General features: G+C 38.7%; 1 protein-coding gene across 7 annotated transcripts in view; it reads right to left on the reverse strand.

Annotated features, from left to right (window-relative positions):
* nlgn1 (neuroligin 1) overlaps positions 1-25,446 on the reverse strand; it is a 544,310-nt gene that overhangs the window by 219,869 nt on the left and 298,995 nt on the right. The window lies entirely within an intron of this gene.

Here is a 25,446-nt window from a genome sequence, read left to right on the forward strand (position 1 = left end):
AATGTAGAGGTTCTTTAGGGACTACTTGCTGGGGTTTCTCGATAGGTTTGTCTCCTTGAGGCAGGAAAAGGATGATACAGTGAAGGAACAATGGTTGACAAGAGATGTGTAACATCTAGACAGGAGGAAGAAAGAAGCTCACAAGTTTAAGGAAGCAGAGATCAGACAGAACTCTGGAGAGTTACAAAGCAGCCAAGAAGGAGCTTAAGAACAGATGTAGGAGGGACAGATGGAGCATAAGAAGGCCTTGGTGAATAGGATTAAGGAAAACCCCAAGGTGTTCTACACCTACAATGTCTACAAAAAGATTTCACCCATCCCCCTTTGAAGTTTTTAATGTTTTATTGTTTTACAACATTAGATCACAAAGGATTTAATTTGGCTTTTTTAGACACTGATCAACAGAAAAGACTCTTTTGTGTCAAAGAACCATAGAACACTACAGCACAGAAAACAGGCCATTCAGCCCTTCTAGTCTGTGCCGAAACTTTATTCTGCTAGTCCCATTGACCTGCACCCAGTCCATAACCCTCCAGACCTCTCCCATCCATGTATCTATCCAATTTTTTCTTAAAACCTAAGAGTGAGCCCGCATTTACCACGTCAGATGGCAGCTCGTTCCACACTCCCACCACACTCTGAGTGAAGAAGTTCCCCCTAAACCTTTCCCCTTTCACCCTAAAGCCATGTCCTCTCGTATTTATCTTTCCTAATCTAAGTGGAAAGAGCCTACTCGCATTTACTCTGTCTATACCCCTCATAATTTTGTAAACCTCCATCAAATCCCCCCCTCATTCTTCTACGCTGCAAGGAATAAAGTCCTAACCTGTTCAATCTTTCCCTGTACTCAACTCCTAAAGACCCGGCAACATCCTAGTAAATCTTCTCTGCACTCTTTCAATCTTACTGATATCCTTCCTATAGTTAGGTGACCAGAATTGCGCACAATATTCCAAATTTGGCCTCACCAATGTCTTATACAACCTCACCATTTCATCCCAATTCCTATACTCAATACTTTGATTTATGAATGCCAGCATGCCAAAAGCCTTCTTTACAATCCTGTCTACCTGTGACACCACTTCCAGGGAATTATATATCTGAACTCCCAGACCCCTTTGTTCCTCTGCACTCCTCAGTGCCCTACCATTTACTGTGTATGTCCTACTTTGATTTGTCCTTCCAAAATGCAACACCTCACACTTGTCTACACTAAATTCCATCTGCCATTTTCTGGCCCATTTTTCCAGTTGGTCCGAATCCCTCTGCAAGCTTTGAAAGCCTTCCTTGCTGTCCACAACACCTCCAATCTTAGTGTCATCAGCAAACTTGCTGATCCAATTTACCACATTATCATCTAGATCACTGATATAGACAACAAACAACAATGGTCCCCGCACAGATCCCTGAGGCACACCACTAGTCACAGGCCTCCAGTCTGAGAAGTCATCATCCACTACCACTCTCTGTCTTCTCCCACACAGCCAATTTCGAAACCAGTTTACAACCTCTCCATGGATACCTTGTGTCTGAACCTTCTGAACTAACCTCCTATGTGGGACCTTGTCAAAGGCCTTACTGAAGTCCATGTAGGCAACATCCACAGCCTTTCCTTCATCTACTTTCTTGGTAACCTCCTCAAAAAATTCTACAAGATTCGTTAAACACAATCTACCACACACAAAACCATGCTGACTATCCTTAATCAGCCCTTGGCTGTCCAAAGACTCTCAGAACACCTTCCAATAATTTCCCTACTACTGATGTCAGGCTCACCGGCCTGTAATTACCTGGTTTACTTTTGGAGCCTTTTTTAAACAACGGAACAACATGAGCTACCCTCCAATCCGCCGGCACTGCGCCCGTGGCTAAGGATATTTTAAATATTTCTGCCAGGGCCCCTGCAATTTCTACACTAGTCTCTCCCAAGGTCCGAGGAAATATCATATCAGGCCTGGGGGGTTTTATCTACCTTTATTCGCTGTAAGGCAGCAGGCACCTCCTCCTCTTTTAACTTCTGTATGTTCCATGACACTACTGCTTGTTTCCCTTCTTTCCATATACGCTATGCCAGTTTCCTGAGTAAAGTGAAAACAAATTTCTACAAATTGGTCTAAATTTATTACACTTACTAAACACAAAATAATTGATTGCATAATTACTCACCCCCTTCAAATCAATATTTAGTAGGTGCACCTTTGGCAGCAATTACAGCCTTGAGTCTGTGTGGATAGGTCTCTATTAGCCTTGCACATCCGGGCACTGCAGTTTTCCCCCATTCTTCTTTACAAAACTGCTCAAGCTCTGTCAGATTGCATGAGGATCCAGAGGGAACAGCCTTTTTCAAGTCCAGCCACAAATTCTCAACTGGATTGTCATCTGGATTCTGGCTTGGCCACTCCAGGACATTAACTTTGTTGCTCTTAAGCTATTCGTGTGTAGCTTTATGATTGGGGTCATTGTCTTGCTGGGAAACAAATCTTTTCCCTATGTGCAGTTCTCTTTTTATACAATCAACTGAAAAACCTTGACTACACACAGGTCTCCAAAAACAGATCTCCATTTTGCTAATTATGTGGCTTCTAAAACCAATTGGCTGAACCAGTGATGATTTGATGTGACAATTATTTTGCATTTTATATTTGTAATTAAGTTAGATCACTTTGTAGAGATCTGTTTTCACATTGACACAAAAGAGACCTTTTCTAAAGCTAAATTAAAACCACTGTGATTCAATATTGTAAAACAATAAAACATGAAAACTTCCGGGGGTGGGGGGGGGAATATTTTTTAAAGGCACTGTATGTGACATACAAGAGGATAGCCAGAGTGAGGGTAGGACCAATCCAGGATAGCAGAGGAAACATGTACCGAAGGCTGGAAGAGGTAGGGAAGGACCTTAATAATACTTTGCTTCAGTATTCACCAGTGAGACAGGCCTTGACATTTGTAAAACAAGCTGATGTGCTTGAACATGTCGATGTTATGAAAGAGGATGTGCTAGTTTCTAGTTTCACTTCCTCTCTGTTTGAATCTAGTAGTAACTGAAGAGTTTGCTTGGCCACTTCAGACAGTATTTAAACATTAACCACACCATGCAGGCCTGGAATTATTCATAAGCCAGACACTATAATAATGGAAACGACAGGAATTCTGCAGATGCTGGAAATTCAAGCAACACACATAAAAGTTGCTGGTGAACGCAGCAGGCCAGGCAGCATCTCTAGGAAGAGGTGCAGTCGATGTTTCAGGCCGAGACCCTTTGTCCTGATGAAACGTCGACTGCAGCTCTTCCTAGAGATGCTGCCTGGCCTGCTGCATTCACCAGCAACTTTTATGTGTGTTACTATAATAATGGAATTTTTTTTCATCTTAAGGACATTAGTGAATGAGATAAATTTTTACCATGAAAAGCAATGGACTGAGGACTGAGCTCTGTGAACATTATTTGTTCATTTACTTATTTTTTTGAGAATTGGACAGAAGAGGTTCTGCAGATGCTGCAAATATAAAGTACACAAAATGCTTCAGGAACTCTGCAGGTCAGTCAGCATCTATGGAAAGGAATAAAGAGCCAATGTTTTGGGTAGAGACCCTTCATCAGTAACTAGTGAAAAGTCTCAGCCCAAAACTTTGGGTCTTTATTCCTTTCCGTAGATGCTGACTGACCTGTTGAGTTCCTGTAGAATTTTGTGTGTGGGTTACTCTATATTTCCAGCATCTGCAGAACCTCTTGTGTCTTATACTCAAAATGCCTTGGCCTCCAAAGGTAAGCATGCCAACTGTTGCATCTTTGAAAATGCACAATGTACATTTCATTAAAATCTCAACTCACATAATATTTATTCCATTTTTTCTGCTCAACTCATTATCATGGTTTCTTTCCCTTTTATATTACATTTCTTTCTCTGCATTCCATATTTGCCTACAGTGAATGAGGAAGTCCTCATAGCATATCTTTTGTGAGTTCATTCATACACTCAGAATCGGCTCCTCTTCATTTTGTTTTGTGTCATGATGAACTTGGTGCTTTCTCCATTCATCATGCACAGCAGAACAACCTTTTACAGGAAGTGGAAGTTCTTGCAATGCAGGTACTGTATATGTACCTATTTGCACTGTACTTGAAGAGAACTTACCATTGAGGAGCAGGCAGACAACAGATGGCTAAGCCTTGATAATTTATAGATGCTTACAACTATGAAGATCAACACCTTAAGCTGAGACAGATCAAACAGCATCTGAGATGGGGAAGCTGGAGCAGATTTTGTGAAACCCTAGCCCTCTCTTTGCAGCAAGGATGTCACCACTGATATCTTAACATGACCTTGCTCAACAATGATTTAAAGGAGCAACTTGTTTTAGTCACTTATAATAAATTTGCCCAGAACTTTTGGACGCCAGTTGTACTTACCTCCCACCTAGTCAACTAAAGTCAGTTGACATACTCTTTCCTAACTGTTATGGGAGGCAACGGTGGGCACTTGCAGTTTTTGCTTCATCCTCCATGTTATAAATATATCAGCAAAGTAGTTTTGTTATAGTGCTGCTGTTCCAAAGGCCTAGACTTGGTAATGTGAGTTTAACTCCCATGAGGGTATCTGTGAAGTTTAAATTAGTTAATTAAGTAAACCTCAATTTAAAATTCTGCCATCTGGAACAGTTACGATGAAGCAAGCTGAATGCTACATACACCATCAATTTATTTTAAAGAAGGACATTTGCACTCCTAACTCTGTCCACCCTCAACATCCAAGCAGCTTCGGGTCAACTGCTAATGCAATAGCTAGTGGTCTTGTGAATAAAAATCATATCATAAGAAGGGACTATTAAAGAAAAAAATCCTTTCTTAGATAATGCTTTTGACTACCTTTCAGCAGCCATATATAGTTCTAAACTAAACCAGTGGAAAAACTCAGGAGGTCAGGCATCATCTATGGTAGAAAATGGACGCTCACATTTCAGTTTGAGGCCCTTCACCTGGCTCTCTAGGGTTATGGGAAGACTCTTGTAGAGGCTAGCTTGTTCTCTCACATGCTTTGGTGAAAGATTTAACAGTGATAGAGTTTAACTCCAAAGCATGTGCATAAGCAAGTATTATTTTTATCTTACAGCTTAATAACTGAAGTTGGGTGACCTTGATTCCGATGTTGAAGTGACATATGTTGAACATTTTCCCCTTTGTACTGTGAATAAACCTCACTCCAGTGGTATGTCTGCTGGAGTTAAGGTTCATCACTGCAGCAATAACGGGCAACAATCAATGGCAGATGACACAACATAGTTTGATACCACTCTACACCAATATTGCATCTTCTGTGAATCCATTAAGGTTATGCTTAAGTAGCAAAAATAAGACAGAGATGAATTTCTGCAGAAGCCTAATTTGAAAAGTATACCTCACAATTTATAAAAAGCCGCAATACTCCTCCCCATATTTATCTTGGCGTTGAAACATAGTGACATTTATGTTCATTGTCAGACTGCAGGGACTGGAAAAGATGCTATCCTCTGACAAGGTGAGATTGGTAAGCATCTGTAGCATTGGAACGAGAATTAGAACCTGTGAGGAGACTCTTGGCTTCTCCACCAGAAACCGGCAGGGATGATTTAATGAGCATGGTCCAAGGAACCTGGAGCTAGTTAACTGCAAACACAAGGCATTCCTGGTTTGGATGTTCCATCATGTCCCACATAAAAATAAATAGCTCTGGGTCCTGATGGCCAAGGTTCAACAGAAATTCCATGACTAAAGCACATATGGTAGGTGGAAAGAGAGCAGGAAGTCCAACATCTTGTTGACAACTATGACACAAATAGATTTTTCAGTATTGTCAAACTATCTACAATACAAGCACTCAATACCCACTTTGCAGGAAGTCAATAATGGAGGTGAACATATGAAGATCAGAAAGCCAGTCAGCACACTTCGAAGAGGAACAGTGCTTAGAGGGTTATAAGCTGAAATTGGGACTAGCTGCGTGGGACCATGACTGGCATGGACTAGTTGGGCTGAATGGCCTGCATCTGTGCCATATTACTCCATGACTCTATAACTGATGCTATGACTCTAACGCCACTCTGTCATTGACAATAAGCACCCTTGATAATATTCCACATCAAACTATCTGGTCCAGTTACATCTTCATCCTGACAAACTAAGAAGTTAACAAAATGTAAACTGAAAGATGAGGCATGAGAAGCAGGTGGTATCCTTGACTAAGTTCTAGAACTTGGCAGAAAGGATCTTCAACCATAAAATAAGTCTTATTGGTAAGTGGAAGACATGGCAAATAGCTTTGGACAATACTTGTGATTATCTTCGTAAAATGCGGCAACTCCATTGCAAAAACACACTGTAGAAGGATCTTCCTGTTATCTGCCAATGGGAAAGTCAATCACAGGAAGCTCTTAACTGCCTTCTTCCAGTGGCCAAAATGTTATTTTCCAAACTGCAGAACAGATTGCATCCAATTCTCAAGTCCAGATTCACTTTTGGTTGAACAGTAAGATATAATCTACTGAGCACCTCTTAACTACAGGATCCATGGATGCATTTTGACAGATCCCAATACTTTGCTTCAGTTTTGCTGGTTAAATAATTTCTCAAATCCCTTTATAAAAGTCACAAATGGCACATATATTCAAATTGGCTTTATACCAGTCCATCCATTATTTTGTCAGCTGTACAATACTAGGTAACTAGTTAGCATCTCGTGCTCGGTTTCCTTATATTGATGGGCAAAGAATGAATTTAAATTAATGAAGTTAAATTAAATATTCACCCATACCTTTCATTCTGCCAAATTAAATCACTGACATTCTCATGTTAAGGCTCACTTTCAGATCAATATTGCAATCCCCTGGAAACAAGTTTTAACTGAATACGCTATATATACTGAGCCTTTTTAAAAAATATTACAAATGTCAACCAAAGCAGGGGTACCTTTTTTGTCACCTCCACTGTAAGTGCACAGCACACAACAATTTTTAGATTTTAAAAAATTTTGAAATACCATACACGTTCAAATCAAAAGCTGCAGCACAGGTGTAAATGCTGAGGAGATTTATATTCTTCCATTAACTAAGTTATTATCTGCCAAATCCCCAGCAGCATTAAGAATGAATCCCGTAACCTACAGCACAATTTTCTGCTTGACCTTTGAAGATCTGTGGGAGGACTTCATTTCAACCTTTTAATGATGCATGAATGGCACAGGTTATTAAGGTGATTCCATCACCAAGCAGAGGATCTCTAAATAATGTTTAATATATGGTAAGATATAAAACTAAGATAAAGGAGTCAAAATTCCTCAAAGATCTGTCAGCATCCTACTATAACTTTGACAGAATACTGACAGAAACTATTCTGCAAACAACAGGAATTCTGCAGATGCTGGAAATTCAAGCAACACACATCAAAGTTGCTGGTGAACGCAGCAGGCCAGGCAGCATCTGTAGGAAGAGGTGCAGTCGACGTTTCAGGCCGAGACCCTTCGTCAGGACTAACTGAAGGAAGAGTGAGTAAGGGATTTGAAAGTATTCTGCAACAGCATTGTGTCAACTATTCCAGTTCTTTCTCTTATATTGGGACAATGTGGACCAAACAAAATTGGGGTCTCCCTCTGGGTGTTCCTGTTTGCCTCATTTCTGACTCTATCTCTATTAGTGAAGACAATTATATCAAATGAACAACTGTGAAACAACTTCCCTGAAGATGTTGTTTCAAGAAAGTTATTCTGATCCATAGTTTGCTCTTTTGATAAAACTTCATGTAAAATGTATTTCACATTTCACTGTATGAATATGCAAAAATAATTTGTTATCATACTGGTGATTTTATGCCAACAGCTGGTTCTTCTAAAATAGTTACTCATTTCTTCTTTCATTCCATGTCCTCTTTTTCAATAAATGGACCTTTTGCATTTCTCATAGCAGATGTTCTGCTAGAACCTGTGAAATTACATCAGTGCATGACTTAAGTTCTAATACATTGTGCATCAAATCAAAATAGAAATGTTTGAAAGTAGAAATGGTAGAAAAGGATGTTCAAGAGGAATGCAGTGCAGTTTAAGAAAATAACTAATCATCCATCTGAAATTAGATTATTTTCAAACATTGGGCTAGATTGAGATAGTTGGATTATTATAACATTAAGATTACTGTAATCTCTAAGCAGCAATAAAAGTACTTAAGCAGAGAATAAGTAGTTCTATCCTTTTATTTATTAAAACCCCCTTGAATAGCCAGTATTATTTCAATTACCGGCACATTGCAGGCTGGATAAGGCACTTCTAATGTATTGTTCAGCCATTGCCCAGATCTTCCCATTAATTGTGTTACACTCCACAAAGACCATCTGACCTACTGACAATTACCCAATCTCCCACTTTAATTTCACATTTCCAGTGTACACAGTGTTTACTTTTTAAAACATTCTTATATTTGCACATTTTTGATTAATGGATGATGAAAACAGAACATTTCAAAAAACCAAATTGAACTCAAGGCTACATTCCTGCTATAACTACAAAAAGGCTTGTTTAGATCATTTCAGTACCTGAACTGAATGAGACTCTTAGCATGTATACATTTCAGAGTCTGATATTATACATCTTCCAGCCAATTATACCAAGCAAGAAGCAATAAAATCCTTGACAAGATTGGGGAAAATTGTCCTTGCTGAGCCAGGAGCAGCAGATGTTCGTTGGGCTCCATAAAACAGTGTCACCTTGAGTTCCCCATTTGTTTGGCAATAAATCTTCACTCTCCTTAGTTTGTATATCCTGCTTGTTGGGTTGACCTCTGGATTAGAAACACCTCTTCAATTTGGGGATAGCAAGGTGCAGCTAACGGATTATTTTATGCATAAAGCTCTCTTTATGGATTATTGTGAATCCTAGCCAGGGAATGGACTAAGGTTGCTGCTGGCAAGATCTGATGGCAGATCCATGCGCCAGGACCACAATTCTGCTGATCTGCCCTCCTAACAGTTACAACCCAGCTCACTAATTTTTTTAAGATAACTTAACAACACATTAGTTTTGTTATATATCTGGGTGTTACTTTCAGTGTTATATTTTTTAAAAATAACTGAAAATAATAAAATGCTTTACAAATTTACCCTAAATGAGAAAAGATTTTTAAAAAATCAAAATAAGAACAATAGCCTTAAAAACCATGAATAGAGTTAAACTGTGAACAAATATTACTTAAAAGAGATTTGTATTAAATTTCTGGAATGTGTTCAAAATGCAAAAAAACCTCTGGCATGTCGAACCGTTCTATTAATCTGAAAATAACAGTGGAGCATGTTTGTTGTTAAACTCTACATATGGTGCCAAAAATCCCAAGATGCCAATTAACCTACTATATAATTAAATGAAACAATATATAGGAATCTGCATCCCACACACCATTCCCCCACATTTGTTGGCAAACTGCTTGGTCCCAGATTTCTGCCAATACCACCTAATCTGAAAGTTTCCATTCCAAGTATTCAAATATCCTTGGGATGCTTAACACTACTCATTTTGCCTGGCTTAGTAAAGGAAACAGAAAACTCGTTTCTACCATCCACAGACAGGTTCACTGGCATCCACTCTAGAAAAGATACTAGAAATTTTCATTAAAAACTAACTAGCCAAAGACATAATTGGTCAGGTGTTGGACTGGAGGCCTCTTTCTGTGTTGTATGACTCTATGATACAGTCAATTATAATTTAATCATAGAGAACTTCATTGATTTGTGAGGGCTAGGTCACATTAGATCACTTAGTTAAATTAGTTGAGGGTGTCCTTGTTTTGTAGTTCAAGGGAGAGTTCAAGTATATAAAAGTGAAAGGCCGTCTTGCCATTCAATACTGTCTAAAAATCAGATAGATTATGACTGATGAGTACATTAACTGAATTCCTCCATAGCTGTTCCATATCCTTTTGCACACTATAGAAACATAGAAACATAGAAAATAGGTGCAGGAGTAGGCCATTCGGCCCTTCGAGCCTGCACCGCCATTTATTATGATCATGGCTGATCATCCAACTCAGAACCTCGCCCCAGCCTTCCCTCCATACCCCCTGACCCCCGTAGCCACAAGGGCCATATCTAACTCCCTCTTAAATATAGCCAATGAACTGGCCTCAACTGCTTCCTGTGGCAGAGAATTCCACAGATTCACCACTCTCTGTGTGACGAAGTTTTTCCTAATCTCGGTCCTAAAAGGCTTCCCCTTTATCCTCAAACTGTGACCCCTTGTTCTGGACTTCCCCAACATCGGGAACAATCTTCCTGCATCTAGCCTGTCCAATCCCTTTAGGATTTTATACGTTTCAATCATATCCCCCTCAATCTTCTAAATTCCAACGAGTACAAGCCCAGTTCATCCAATCTTTCTTCATATGAAAGTCCTGCCATCCCAGGAATCAATCTGGTGAACCTTCTTTGTACTCCCTCTATGGCAAGGATGTCTTTCCTCAGATTAGGGGACCAAAACTGCACACAATACTCCAGGTGTGGTCTCACCAAGGCCTTGTACAACTGCAGTAGTACCTCCCTGCTCCTGTACTCGAATCCTCTCGCTATAAATGCCAGCATACCATTCGCCTTTTTCACCGCCTGCTGTACCTGCATGCCCACTTTCAATGACTGGTGTATAATGACACCCAGGTCTCGTTGCACCTCCCCTTTTCCTAATCGGCCACCATTCAGATAATAATCTGTTTCCCTATTTTTGCCACCAAAGTGGATAGCTTCACATTTATCCACATTTATCCACATTAAATTGCATCTGCCATGAATTTGCCCACTCACCCAACCTATCCAAGTCACTCTGCATCCTCTTAGCATCCTCCTCACAGCTAACACTGCCACCCAGCTTCGTGTCATCCGCAAACTTGGAGATGCTGCATTTAATTCCCTCATCCAAGTCATTAATATATATTGTAAACAACTGGGGTCCCAGCACTGAGCCTTGCAATACCCCACTAGTCACCGCCTGCCATTCTGAAAAGGTCCCGTTTATTCCCACTCTTTGCTTCCTGTCTGTTAACCAATTCTCCATCCACATCAACACCTTACCCCCAATACCGTGTGCTTTAAGTTTGCAAAATCTCCTGTGTCGGACCGTGTCAAAAGCCTTTTGAAAATCCAAATATACCACATCCACTGGTTCTCCCCTATCCACTCTACTAGTTACATCCTCAAAAAATTCAATGAGATTCGTCAGACATGATTTTCCTTTCACAAATCCATGCTGACTTTGTCCGATGATTTCACCGCTTTCCAAATGTGCTGTTATCACATCTTTCATAACTGACTCCAGCAGTTTCCCCACCACCGACGTTAGGCTATATCACAAGAAAATCCATCAAACACAAACTTGTGGATTAAGATTTATTGGTGCCCTGGGGAAATAGTATAACACTGGGGTGTAGTGTTTGTCACCATAATGCAAGAATAACACAGCAGGGTTTGTTTGGATTTCTGACATTCTGACTCTGTGATCCAGATTGTGTAGAGAAAGGTTGTTACTAGATAATATTTTGTAGGCTATAGCGGGCATAGATCTCTCTTGTATTAACTACAATATCGAAGTTGCATTGAATATGCAGTGCAGACCTGTAAGATCTCACAACAGCAAGAATTTTTTGCAAAACCATTCCTACCAGTATCCACCTCCAAGATTTTAATCTTATTAGATGTGTGTATTTATGTATTGGACAAAATTGATGTCACCTATTGATGGTGCAAAGCATGGTGGTATTTTGGGATGACACTGAGGATATCAGTCACATTTCTTTATTAAATAGAGTGAGAAACATTTATTTTCTGAGGGAAATAAGGAAGTGTAACCAGAAAATGTCTAGAAGAATAGAATACATGTACCTAGAGCTGGAAATGAACCTGGATTTGGAGCCGAGCTTAGAAAATTGGACCACATGCCATGTGGCTCATATGTCTTTGGACACTGGTGCAATGCACAATTGGGCCCTGGTATTGGGTCTGAAACTTCGAGGACCCTGGGGATCAGGTGAGGTACTGGGTGAACCCCTGGGTCCAGTCTCTGTACTTCAAGATTCAAGGTTGTTTTATGTTTATTTCCTGTTCACAAGTGTAAAGGGAGTGAAATAATTGTTACTCCAGATCCAATGCAGCACAAAAATAAAAACACAAAAGATAAAGAACACAATAATCATAAAAGCACACAATAAATATAAATACATAATTTATATCCATAGATTGATTTATGTTGATAAAATGACATTAGGCTGTACGAAAGGTGTCTGGTGGGAAATAATAAAGTAGTGGTGGAGATCGTGGGCAGAGGTGTTGATCAGATTACTGTTTTTGAGTCTGGTGGTTCTGGCATGGTTGCTCTGTAGCCTCTTCCCTGATGGAATATATTTCACCACTCTAGCTTTCCTCATTTAAGACAATACTTAAAATATATTCATTTTATCAAGCTTTGGTGTCAACTGCTTTTATTCTGTCACTTGTGTTAATTTTGCTTGATGATGCTCTTATGATGTCCTTTTGGATAATCTGCTACATTAAAGGAGGTTTATAAATATGAGTTGCTGATGTGTGGAGTGTTGATTACTCTATGATGATGAAATCAGACTAAGAATAAAGATGAGCACACATGGAAATGAAGCTTTTTCCTCACCCTGCACTTGTGAATGTTATTGCTAAGGAGGTGTGTTGCTATTGTTGGATGTAGAATTGTTATGTTTCTAGTATTCTCATTCTAGTTTACCTTTCCTAGGCTTTCTTATAATTTTATGTAATTATCTATATAAGTGGAATCGTTCAGTAAATTTCCTGCTAATTGTGGTCTAGCTGATTTTATATTTTTTTTCTGGAAGCTTTTCAGTTTTTCTGCAGCAAGTGTCACACAATTTGAACCTGGGTCACTGGCACTGCAATAGCATTACACTAACTGCCACACTGCCGTGCTGCCCCTTTTCCTGGCTAATGCTACAGAGCAACTGGCAGCACTTCAGCTTTGCGTTCATTCTTATTCTCCTCTCCAGATGGCTAACCTTTCTCACTCATGTACAATATGTACAATGTTTTTTCAGACAGCAGATTTGTGTCATTATCACCAATAACACTATAAGTATGATCAGGCATGTAGCTGCCTATAAAATTGGACCGTTGCCTCCATAAGCCAATTGAATACTCTACTTGCAAATGAGATGCACTCCTGTAAAAAAAATGTAACTGTTATCTGTACCGGATGTCAAATTTCCACCATGAATATAGTTTAATGAGCATGCATGGTCATCCAGAATTGAGCTCTTGAATCTCTAATTTCTGTTAAGTAACCATGCCATAGGCTAATTGTACACTCAGTAGCCACTGTATTAGGTACACCTGCTTATTAATGCAAATATCTAATCAGCCAATCATGTGGCAGCAACTTAATGCAGATAAACACGCAGACTTGGTCAAGAGGTTCACTTTTGTTCAGGCCAAATATCAGAATGGGGAAGAAATGTGACAAGTGAGTTTGATCATGGAATGATCGTTGGTGCCAGATGGAGTAGTTTGAGTATCTCAGAAACTGCTGATCATCTGGGATATTCATGCATAACAGTCTCTAGAATTTACAGGGAATGGTGCAAGAAACAAATACCATCTAATGAGCAGCAGTTCTCAGGGCTAAAATGCCTTGTTAAGTGAGAACGTTCAGAGGAAAATGGGCAGACTGCTTCAAGCTGACAGTAACTCAAATATTTACTGTTTTATATTCATTTCTAGTTTCAAGCTAATCTTCACCACTTCTGGTTCAGATTATGACCAGGAAAAATATCTTGCCTGTGTTTGGAATAGAGTTACGGATTTTTCTATTAAATCCACTTGTAAACACTTATCAAAAAGTGGCATCTTTGACAATGAAGCACTTTCTCAATATTGGTCATTAGCATCAATTTCTGAGATCATAGATCAGAAAGAATAATTTAAAAACATTAGTTCTGGATACAAAACTGTGTAACTTTGTTTTAATTGTCAATGAGCAGGTTCTAAGTTAGTTGGACAGTATAAACATTCTTTAAGACCATAAGACAAAGGAGCAGAATTAGGCTTTTCGGTCCTTTGAGTGTGTTGTGATATATGATTATGGCTGATTATTTTCCTTCTCGGCCCCATTCTCCTGATTTCCTCCCATACCTTTGATGCCCTTACTAATCTATCAACCTCTGCTTTAAAAATACCCAATGACTTTATCTCCATAGCCATCTGTGGCAATGAATTCCACAGAGTCACTATTCACTGGCTAAGGAAATTTCTGCTCATCCCTGTTCTAAAGGGGTGTCCTTCTGTTCTGAGGCTGTGTTCTCTGGTCTTTATCTCTCACACTATTGAAAGTATTCTTTCCATATCCATTCTCTCCAGGCCTTTCAATATTGGGTAGGTTTCAATGGAAAACCCCACTCATTCTTCTAAACTCCAGTGAGTACAGGCCCAGAGCCATCAAATCCTTTCATTCCTGAGATCATTCTTGTAAAACTCTTCTGGATCCTCTTCAATTTTAGCACATCCTTCCTTGGGTATGGGGCCAAAAACTACTCACAATACACCAGATGTGGTCTTCCCGATGCCTCATAGAACTCAGCATTACAATGCATCTTCGTTTTTATATTCTGGTCCTCTTGAAATGAATACCAATATTGGATTACTACTTGCTACTGGCTCAACCTGCATGTTAATCTTTAGGGAATCATGCACTAGGTCTCCCAATTCCCTTTGCATCTCTGATTTCTGAATTTGCTTCTTGTTTAGAATCTACACCTTTATTTTTTTTTAAATCAATGTGTGTGATGAACATTTCCTGATGCTGTACTCCATCTGTACTTATTTGCCCATTCTCTTAATCTGTCCGAGTCCTTACTTACTCAACAATACCTGCCCTCCATCTATCTTTGTATCATTCACGGATCTGGCCAGAAAGCCATCAAGTCTATCATCCAGATCATTAATATATAATATGAAAAATAGTGAACCCAACAGTGACCCCTGTAGAACACTACTAATCACTGGTAGCCAACCAGAAAAGATCCCTTTTCTTCCTACACCTTGCCTCTGCCAACCAGCAAATCTTCTGTCCATTCTAGCATTTTCCCTGTTATACCTTAAGCCTTAAAGTTGTTTAGCAGCATCGTGTGTGGTACCTTGTCAAAGACATGCTGAAAATCCAAGTGAACAACATCCACTAAATCTCCTTTACCTGTCCTGCCTGTTACCTTCATAGAATGTAGAAAATAACAGCAAAGTACTCGCCCTGCAGTCCACAATGTTGTGCCAAACCATTAACCTACTCTAAGATCAGTCTACCCTTCCCTCCCACATAGCTGTCTATTTTTCTATCATCCATGTGCCATGGGTGGTAGCTGCTGATTTAACCTGCTCTCTGCGTTTAACAGTAGCAAACAGGTTTCCCTGATTTAAAAAAAACACAGCAGCTGAAGTAAACTGAAGTCTGGAGAGGCAGGACGAGCTAATGTGCTTTCTGTTACCAACAAGATCCCACCTTCTTCCTCAAGAAATTCCAGCAGTCAAGGTTCTTTCTTAAGGAAACCTTGCTGACTTCAGCCTATTTTGTCATGTGCCTCCAAGTACTGTACCCTGAATCTCAAAGTTCAAAGTGAATGTATTATCAGAATACATACATGTCACCTTATATTACCCTGAGACTCATCTTCTTGTGCGTATTCACAGTAGAACAAAAAATACAATAGGATCAATGAGAAACTATACACAAAGACTGAAAAACAATCAATGAGTAAAAGAAGACAATCTGTGCAAATACAAAAAAAAGTAAACAACTAAATAATACCAAGAACATATGTTGTGGAGCTTGAAAGTGAGTCGATGAGCTGTGGAACCAGCTAAGAGTTGAGGTGAGTAAAGCTATCCATGCTGGTTTAGGTTCTGAAGGTTGAAGGGTAATAACGGTTCCTAAACCTGGAGGTGTGAGACCCAAGGCTCCTGTACTTCCTTTCTGATGGTAACAGTGAGAAACAGCATAGCTTGGATGGTGAGTGTCCTTGAATATGGATGCTGCTGTCTTCAGGCAGCACTCTTTGTCAATGTGTTCAATGGTGGGAAGGGCTTTGTCTGTGATGGACTGGGCGACATCCATCACTTTTTGTAGATTTTTCTGTTCTTGAGCATTTGGTGCTTTCATACCAGGCTGTCATACAACCATTCAGGAGATCCTCCACTGTGATGTTTGATGTTTGTCAAACTTTCATGTTTGTCAAAGTTTTATATGACACACTGAACCTGCATAAACTTCGAAGCAAATAGAGGTAATGGTGTGCCTACTTTGTAATGGCACTTACATGCTGGCCCCAAGATGGATCTCCGGATCATCTTAATAATGGACTCTTGCCAGCCTCTGTAATTATGCTAACTGACTTATGATTTCCTTTCTTTTCTCCAAAGAACATTTTATCAGTTTACAGATATTCCTGAAATTCTGACTCATTAAATTTGAAAAAAAGTCTTTTCAAATTAAATAGTTAAGGATGACTAGAAAGAAAATGTCATTTCCAATAAGCTTTAGAATGCCATTTTGCAAATAAATTCTGCTTTGCATTGCAGTATCATTTGTCATAACTTGGTATGGCAATGTTTGAATCCTTGGTCTTTCATATTTGAGTGGATACTTCTGTTTAACTTAAATATCTGGCAGACAGGAATAAAATTAAGAGTACAGAGGCTTACCATTGATAGTCATTATGGAGAAGTCACTGACACCATCTGTTGCATCAGTTTCTGTATTTAAAATGCACTCTGGGAAAGAATACATGAATCGCTAGTTTAGAGCAAAATGGATGTGGGTGGGAGCTGCCTTGCCAAACAGAAGATAGGGAACATAACTGTTAGATTTCATTACATTTATAGTTGTTGCTGTTGATCTTACATAGGTTTCCAGTGAAGAAAATGTCACTGAGTAACTGCAAATGATTAATGATTCAGCCAACCTTAAAATGAGCATAGGTAGTGCTGACTTATCCACAGCAATTAACATGCCTTATATTTTTAACAAGCTTAACAAGCTTTATATGCCTTTGAACAGAAAATCCTACAAAAAGTAATGGATCCAGCCCAGTCCATCATTGATAAAGCACTCTTCACCTTGAGCAGATCTACACAGGGCACTGTCACAAGAAAGCAGCATCCATTATCAAGGATGCCCACCATCCAGGCTATGCTTTCTTCTTGCTGCTGCCATCAAGAAGGTGATACAGGAGCCTCAGGACCCACACCACCAGGTTCAGGCTCAATCTTCAGGCTCTTGAACCAAAGGGGATAACTGCACTCAACTTCACATGCCCCACCATTGAACTGTTACCACAATCTATGGACTCACTTTCAAGGAATCTACATCCAGTTGTTCTCAATACTTATTGCTTATTTATTTATTATTAGTTTTTTTTGTATTTGTACAGTTTCTGGGTGTCAAGATCTCTGAGGACTTAACCTGGTACCAACATATCGATGCAGCTATAAAGAAGGCAAGACAGTGACTATACTTCATTAAGAGTTTGAAGAGATTTGGTATGTCAACAAAAACACTCAAAAACTTCTATAGATGTACTATGGAGAGCATTCTGACAAGCTACATCACTGTCTGGTGTGGGAGAGCTACTGCACAGGACCGAAAGAAGCTGCAGAGGGTGGTAAATTTAGTCGGCTCTATCTTGGGTACTAACCTACAAGGTACCCAGGACATCTTCAAGGAGCGGTGTTTCATAAAGGCAGCTTCCATTATTAAGGACCCCCAGAACCCACGGCATGCCTTTTTTTCATTGTTACCTTTAGGGAGGAGGTACAGAAGCCCGAAGGCACAGACTCAGTGATTCAGGAACAGCTTCTTCCCCTCTGCCATCCGATTCCTAAATGGACATTGAAGGCATGAACACTACCTCACTTTTTTAATATATGTTATTTGGTTTTGCACAATTTTTAATCTCCAATATACCTATACTGTAATTAACTTAATTTTTTTAATATATATTATTATGTATTGCATTGTACTGCTACTGCTAAGTTAACAAATTTCACAACACATGCCGGTGAGAATAAATCTGATTCTGGTTTGTTGCCTTTTGCACACTGGTTGAACGCCCAGTTAGTGCAATCTGACACTGATTCTATTATAGTTATTATTCTATTCTGGATTTGTTGAGTATGCCCACAAGCAAATGGATCTCAGGGTTGTATATAATGACATACATGCACTTTATAATAAATTTACTTTGAACTTTGATTTTATCCTTTCGAAAATCATTAGTTTTATTTACAGTGCTGTCATACCATTTGCTCCTTGGTTAAAGGAAAGGCACTTTTATTGCAATACAGAAACTTCCAAGACTGAAAAGAACTATCTGACTTCTCAGTTTCAAAGAAATAAAATCCTGGAATTCTTCCCTCACTATTAACGTACATTTTCAATAATCAATTAGACATTTAAGTAGCAAGACCTCTGATGTGGTATTCTAGGGCATGACCCCACAAAAGTTATATAGCCTCAGCAACAAAATGCTGACATCCGTGCATCAGGGCTGAATATATCATTTTCTAGGTCAGACCTCCTCTCATACCCCCCCCCCCCAACTGCAGTTCAGATTAAATTTGTATTTTTGAGAAGCAGTTTAGGTTCCTTTCCATTAAGACTGCTTTCCAAATCTCATATCTGCACTCTAATGTCACAACAGAGATGTCAAACTTGTGTTGTATGACAGTTGATATTTGTGCTGTAGTCCTGTGTCCAATACATATAGATATGTTTTGTGCAAGGGTATGAATGACTTGAGATTGCAAAGTATGAGCCATGAATTTGGTACAGTACAACTCTAATTATTTGATACACTCACAGCTTGTTAGTGTCAGAGTGGCAGATTTTATGGACTATTAAGCTTATTCCAATTTTTATCTCAATGCCTTTATGTGTTACACAGTTTATTTGTTTATTTATTTATTTATTTTTTACAGGCAACCCTTACGTTGCAGAGGGTTTATGTTCCTAGAAATCCATTCGTATTTCAAAACCCCTATTTTCAATCCCATGTCACAAGCAGAGATGTGTTCCTACAGGATGTTTTCTCTCAACAGTAACAATGAGTATCATCTGCTCTTCATAGCTTGGTGTGGCGGGGGGGGGGGGGGCACTTTAGAAATCTGCTCTCGAAACTGACAAAATAATCCCTTACATTGCCAGCAGCTATATTTGGTGACAGAAGTGACAGTAGATGCTGAACACCTTCGAGCCTTCAGTTTAAATGGAGACAGACACTTTTAAATGAATATCCAATATGGATAAGATAGTTTAATAATTTAACTCACAGCAGCTAATGGTGGTCTTTTAGGCTTACAAATCGCACTTAAACTTGATGGCCCTGGTTCAGACATCTTGAGGGTAAATAATATGGAAAATGTTTGGGGGGGAAAAAAACTGCCAAATAACAAAATACTAAACAAAAGTCTGTGCAAGCATCTAGATACAGTATACAAGTTGAAAAAATAGACAAAGTTTGTTTTTCTTTTGCACTGTGTTTATCTACTTATTTTTCCCTCACATTAAGTGCATAAGAACAAATCTTATTCTTTATTAGATTAGATTATGAGGACACTCAGTCCTCATTTATTGTCATTTAGAAATGCATGCATTCAAAAAATATCTGGTAATTGTCAAAATACACAGAATTTCCAATACCCAAAAAGCCTTAAACATTAATGCTGGCATTGCCCGTAAAAATTTGGCAGGAAATCCCATATGTTTAAAGGGTGTGTAGGAACTGAATTTCAGAGAGGTGTAGGAACTGGGGCCATGGTGAGTTTCAGGGGAGCACAGGAAACATCACCTGTAAGTCAAATGCCAAATCAATTAGTATTTCAGCATCCACTCACAAAATGCTGAAGGAACTCAGCAGTTCAGGGGTATTGACGAAGAGTCTCAGCCCAAAATATTGATAGTTTACTTCTCAACATAGATGCTGCCTGACCTGTAGAGTTGCTCCAGCATTTAGTGTCGAGCATCTGCAGAATCTCGTGTCTTAATTAGGATTTCAGGATAGTCACTAAGCAGATTATGGGAGTTTTACAGGGCACAGTTTAAAAAAAAAACATCTTGTTCTGATCAATACAGTCATGGATGGATGTACCCGAGAAAGAATAAGCAGAGTTTCCCTCATGTTGATACACTCATTACCAATTGCAGCCATTATCTATCACCCCTGTCTTGAGTCAGCTGCCTTGGTTGATATCAATGCTACTGAGTGAAATACATTGAATATTCTCCATTAAAGTTGCAGCATTTATTATCCTGAGAGTTTCTAGTACAGTTCTCTATCAGCAGCTAAACAAAGTAAATGGTACTCACCAGTTTCTTGATTCTGATAACATGATATTTCAGGAGATCCAGAATCATAATTGCTCTTAACAATGTACTGTGTCATGGTGGAAGAGTATAAAACTTTGACCTGGATAGGCTGATGTTAGACCAGTGTTTGGAACCTCCCTCCCAATTCACAAATAACTCCCCTCCTACTCATGTTACTTTCAAAGGCAGTAATATATTGCTGTCCAGATTGATGCAGAGGCCAGACAATGTATAACAATTTTACCTCTTTTAAGACTTCAGTGAACAAGAATTTTTATAATTCAGTGGTTTCACAGAATCTTTTGTTTTATACCACATTAATTAACTGAATTTAAAACTTCTAGTTACATTAGTATCTGTGGATCTTTATTCCTGGCCTTTGGTTCAGTAGTAACATCACCTCACATAAACAGCTTTCAATTAAGTAAATGTTGCTCTAAAGCACAACATTCAGGCTTTAGGAAGCAGCAGCAAATACAAGATCCAATTAAGCAGTGGTGAGTACTGACTTTAAAGAGTTAAAGACCAGACCTTGTTTGGATATCCTTGAATCAACAGATGAATAGCAATGAAATTTTCATTGTGTTCCCATGTTTAATTACTAACACCCTTCATTTGGCAGATTCCTTGCGAATATTGACATTTCGTTGCATTTCAAAACTCTATGTGATCAACTAGTTTAAATTAGTTTTGATACAAAAAAAATCTAAAGATACAAATTGCACATCTTCCATTCTATAATTACAATTTGATTCCAATTTCAAGCCAATTAAGTTCAGAGAATTTCTTCACTGCTGTTAATAGGATCCAAATTACAAATGTCTGGGAATGGTTTGATGCATTAATGCATGGTTTCAGTACCTTTGACACAGCTGTCATCAAATTAAGGATGGAAACTAAAATGAATGATTAGGGAAGAGAAAAAGAGTGTTATCTATAAATGTCAAAAAGTAACTAATCACTTTAAACTCCTGTACTTCACAGGAAAATCATCCATTAGTTTTTAAATGTAAATGGATTTGATGAATAGATATTTTAACTTTACAACACAAGAAATTATTTGGTAGTTGGTGGTAACTTGTTGAACTAGTAATTTGGCGTACCACTCTTTTTTTTTGCCACGAGCTAACTTCTGAATAGTAAATAGGGGGGAAATCATGTAATTGAAAGCTAGTCATTTACAACAATCATCTTGGAGAAAATATGGCTTGACTTAGGATATTTGAATGAAAGTTTTGGAAACAAAATTGAGCTCTACCAGCTGCACTGTTCAAATTAACAGTGATGTGTAATAATGACTTGACTGGACAATGTGCTTCTGAATCAATGCAACATGGTAATTTCCTGTTAGTTCTTTCAGGATGAAAGTTGACGTTAATAGTACCTGGATATTTGTTAGCAGTACTGCCAAAAGGTTATTGCTGTTTATCCATGGCAATTCATTGCAATTAATTTTGCTCAGAGATAATTCGAAACATTTTTGTATCCATTTTCAAATGTCAGCTTAGATTGATACAGCAACATAACAATATTTCTTTAGCAGTAATTAACCTTAGTGGTATACAGTGGCAGAGACAAAGTTTCAGTATATTTGTTTCCTCAAAATGTATTTCTAATGCAACTAAAAAACCATAAGAAAAGCTAATCTTAGTACTGCAAACACTATTTAACTCTCCATCTGCAACAACTGAGTCAAAACATTTTTTAGTCAAATTGGCATACAATTAGGAAATCATGACTTCTGAACATTATACTGAATATGAAAAGCTTTACTCATTTGCCTTCAACTCTCAGTGGCATACACCAGGTTAAGCAAAGTAAAAATTGCAGCCTAGATTCATTTTGACACTAGAACTAACTTATGTTTCTCTAAATGTTTTGGCCTTTATTAAGGTATTGGTAGTAGAAGAAACTATGGGAATGGGGGTCAAAGAAATGAATCAAGGGTGGGCTGGCTGCCAATATTAGAACATAGGGCAAATAAGGTCAAATCTATAGCTAAAAGTAAAAAATCACGCAATGAAAAGATGTAGGAAAATTTAAAATTGAAGTTAATTTTGTCGTTGACATACTGTCACACAAACAATAGCAGCAGCTTGGGATTGATAGGATATGAAGCTTTGCATGACTGAGAACACAAGAAGTAACATTCTCATTATGTCACAACTTTGGCATCATTGGTGTAGCTAAAAAAAATCAAGATACAAGCAAAATTTTAAGATCCTAAACAAGTGAAAATCTGCAGATGCTAGAAGTCAAGGTAACACACACAAAATGCTGGAGGAACTCTGCGGGCCAGGCAAATCTGTAGAAAAGAGTAAAAGTTGACATTTTGGGCTGAGCCCCTTCATATGGGCTGGGAAAATGAGACAAGAAGTCAGAATAAGAAGACTGGGGAAGGAGAGGAAGAAGTACAAGTTAATATGTGATAGGTTTATCCGAGAGTGGGGAAGAGGTGAAATAAAGAGCTGGGAAGTCGATTCATGAAAGAGCTAAAGGGCTGGAGAAGGGGGAGTCTGATAGGAAAGGACAGACAACCATGGAAGAAAGGGAAGAGGGAGGAGCACCAGACGAAGGTGATGGGCAGTTAAGGAGATATGATGAGAGAGGGAAATAGGAATGGAGAATGGAGAAGGGGGTGGGCAAATAATGGAAATTTGAGAAATCAATGTTCATGCCATCAGGTTGGAGGCTACCCAGATAGAATATAAGGTATTGTTTTGAGATGGTGAATGCATTTAAATATTGAGATGTTGATTGCATGTTTGGGATTTTGGCAACAGCAGAGATGAGACAAGTAAAATGAGAGCTAAAAGATACTATTTTGGAACTGGAATAGCTTCTGGGGAGATATAACCTTGAAGAAGAACAGCACACCTGCTTGTTTCATTCAAAATACAGCTAGTGCCATCAGATTTAAGGCCAACAGCTCAAAGATGCTGAAGATAGTCAGAAGAGATAGCCACAGTTTTCCAGAGTTTTTTTTGAAAATAATTTGTGATTTCCATTGTGATTCCCAGAATAACTCAAAGTGACCAGGAAATAGTCATTATCACTAAATGTTAAATGTGTTGCATAGTCAACTTTCCGGGCCACTTCACTTTGAATCTATAATGCAAATATTAATCAAAAGCAAATTTGAAAATATTTTTTGACCCCAATATCTTTTGCCTGAAGAACAAATTTCAAGTCCTCTCATCTAAAAATAACTAAAAATCCCTTCAGAGGGAGTACAATTGATCTTGGGTGAAATCAGTTATAGTTAATAGGCAGCAGTATGATTTTCATTTTGGTGAAGTTAAGTCCAGATTAGTTATCAGTTAAAAATGAAGTTTAACCATAATATCCCAGTACAATAGGATGTGTTGGAACTTCCTTTTTTCCCCTGGAAACTAGTAAAATGTGAGAAGAAAATAACTTTCTTCTTAAACAATGAATATTGCAGCAAGCCAAGGGTTGCAGGCAAGGATGATTTATAGATAATGTGTCGTCAACCCAGGCAAGAAAAGTCCTTGGCAGGTTTGCCAACCTGGAGTCCACAGACCATGGCATAAAAAAGGCTGGGGACACCTGCTTGAAAGCTCACCTTCCCTTTGCACAGCAGAGGACCGAGGCCATCTGGCATACGAGAATGTAAGGCACACACCCGCTATTGGACAATTATGTTACTAACTTTAATGTATCATTGGCTATTAGCTTGTGTTTTCTAAATCTGTTCTGTGATTGGTGACTGATTATGCAAACAAAAAATTTCGACATCCACAAGGTTAACAATTGGTCAATATTTGTATCCAACTCATCAATTTCCGTATATAAGTGACATTTCTTTGTTCAAATTTTAGAATAGTTCGGTGACTGGAGTCGGGTTTTTTTTTACCTTATGTGCAAGTAAGGTGTGATTGAGGATGGACTGCAAATTCTCAGAGTCCAGTTAATTGGCAATAATTGTTACATGGAGTTTTACTGAGATGGCTAAGCTTATACTTTGTCATATGGGAGAATGGAGTTGAGCCATTGTAGCTGATCAATCCTAAGTGCTAAGCAACTCTTATTTGAGTAAAAGACTGAGTCTGCTGCAAAGCAAATTTTCTTCTCTGTGGAGTGGTCAAGATACACTAACACGGTAATTGCCAACATAGGTGAACCATGGCAGTCAGGAGAAGAGTTCCTGACCAGAAGGTCTCAGCCCAGTTTGGATCCATAAGTGCACAGAAAATTAAAAGAGAATGCAGAATGCCCCAGGCTGGACTGGGTCCCACAAGTACACAAAAAGGTGCCTGAGGCTGTGTTGGATGGATTCAAGTGCACAGGAAGAAGAGTGTAAGGAAAGGAATTCTGAAGTGTGGTTGAGTGCCTCGATTGTGCGTATGTGTGAGAGTCCTGAACCCCTGAGGGGACTCCTGTGGTGTGCAAATTGTACATTATGGAGCAGAAAGCATTAAGTATGTTGAAAAGTGGGTGGAACGGAATAAGAAAGTTGCTAAGGGATTCTGTCCTGATGGTACATTTAATACAGATTGTCTGGAGTGCTTGCAGTGTTGGTAGAAAAAGAAAAATGTGAGAAAATGGTAGGGTGGCCTGCATTTACTTACTGGAGAAGTGAAAAGCAGAAAGAAATTGATGGATCCTGTAAGAAGAACATGGAAAGTGAACAGAAGTCTGAGAAGGAAAAGACACAGAAAGAACACGAAACAATTTACCTCATTGTCTAAAAAGAAACAACTAGTACCAGAGGTTAAGGATGAGTGATATGTTAATTTAAATGCACTCTAAGCTAATCTAATAAATGTTTCCTCTTTCACTGTAGATTGCCATAAGATATACATCGTACTACAAAAGGCAGGCAATGATATTAATGAATATATGGATCATGTGTATAATGTATTTCAAAAGTATTCCAGATTAACCCAAGAGGTGGGGACACCTAATTTAACAACTGTTATTGTTGAAGGAAATGTATATTACTTGTGTGGGAATGAGAAGAGTTAAATAGAATTGAATGTTTAACAATATTGCCAGAGGCAATTACAACATAAAAGGTTTAAAACCATTA

The sequence above is a fragment of the Mobula birostris genome, chromosome 4, assembly GCF_030028105.1.
Source record: "Mobula birostris isolate sMobBir1 chromosome 4, sMobBir1.hap1, whole genome shotgun sequence".
Classification (NCBI taxonomy): domain Eukaryota; kingdom Metazoa; phylum Chordata; class Chondrichthyes; order Myliobatiformes; family Myliobatidae; genus Mobula; species Mobula birostris.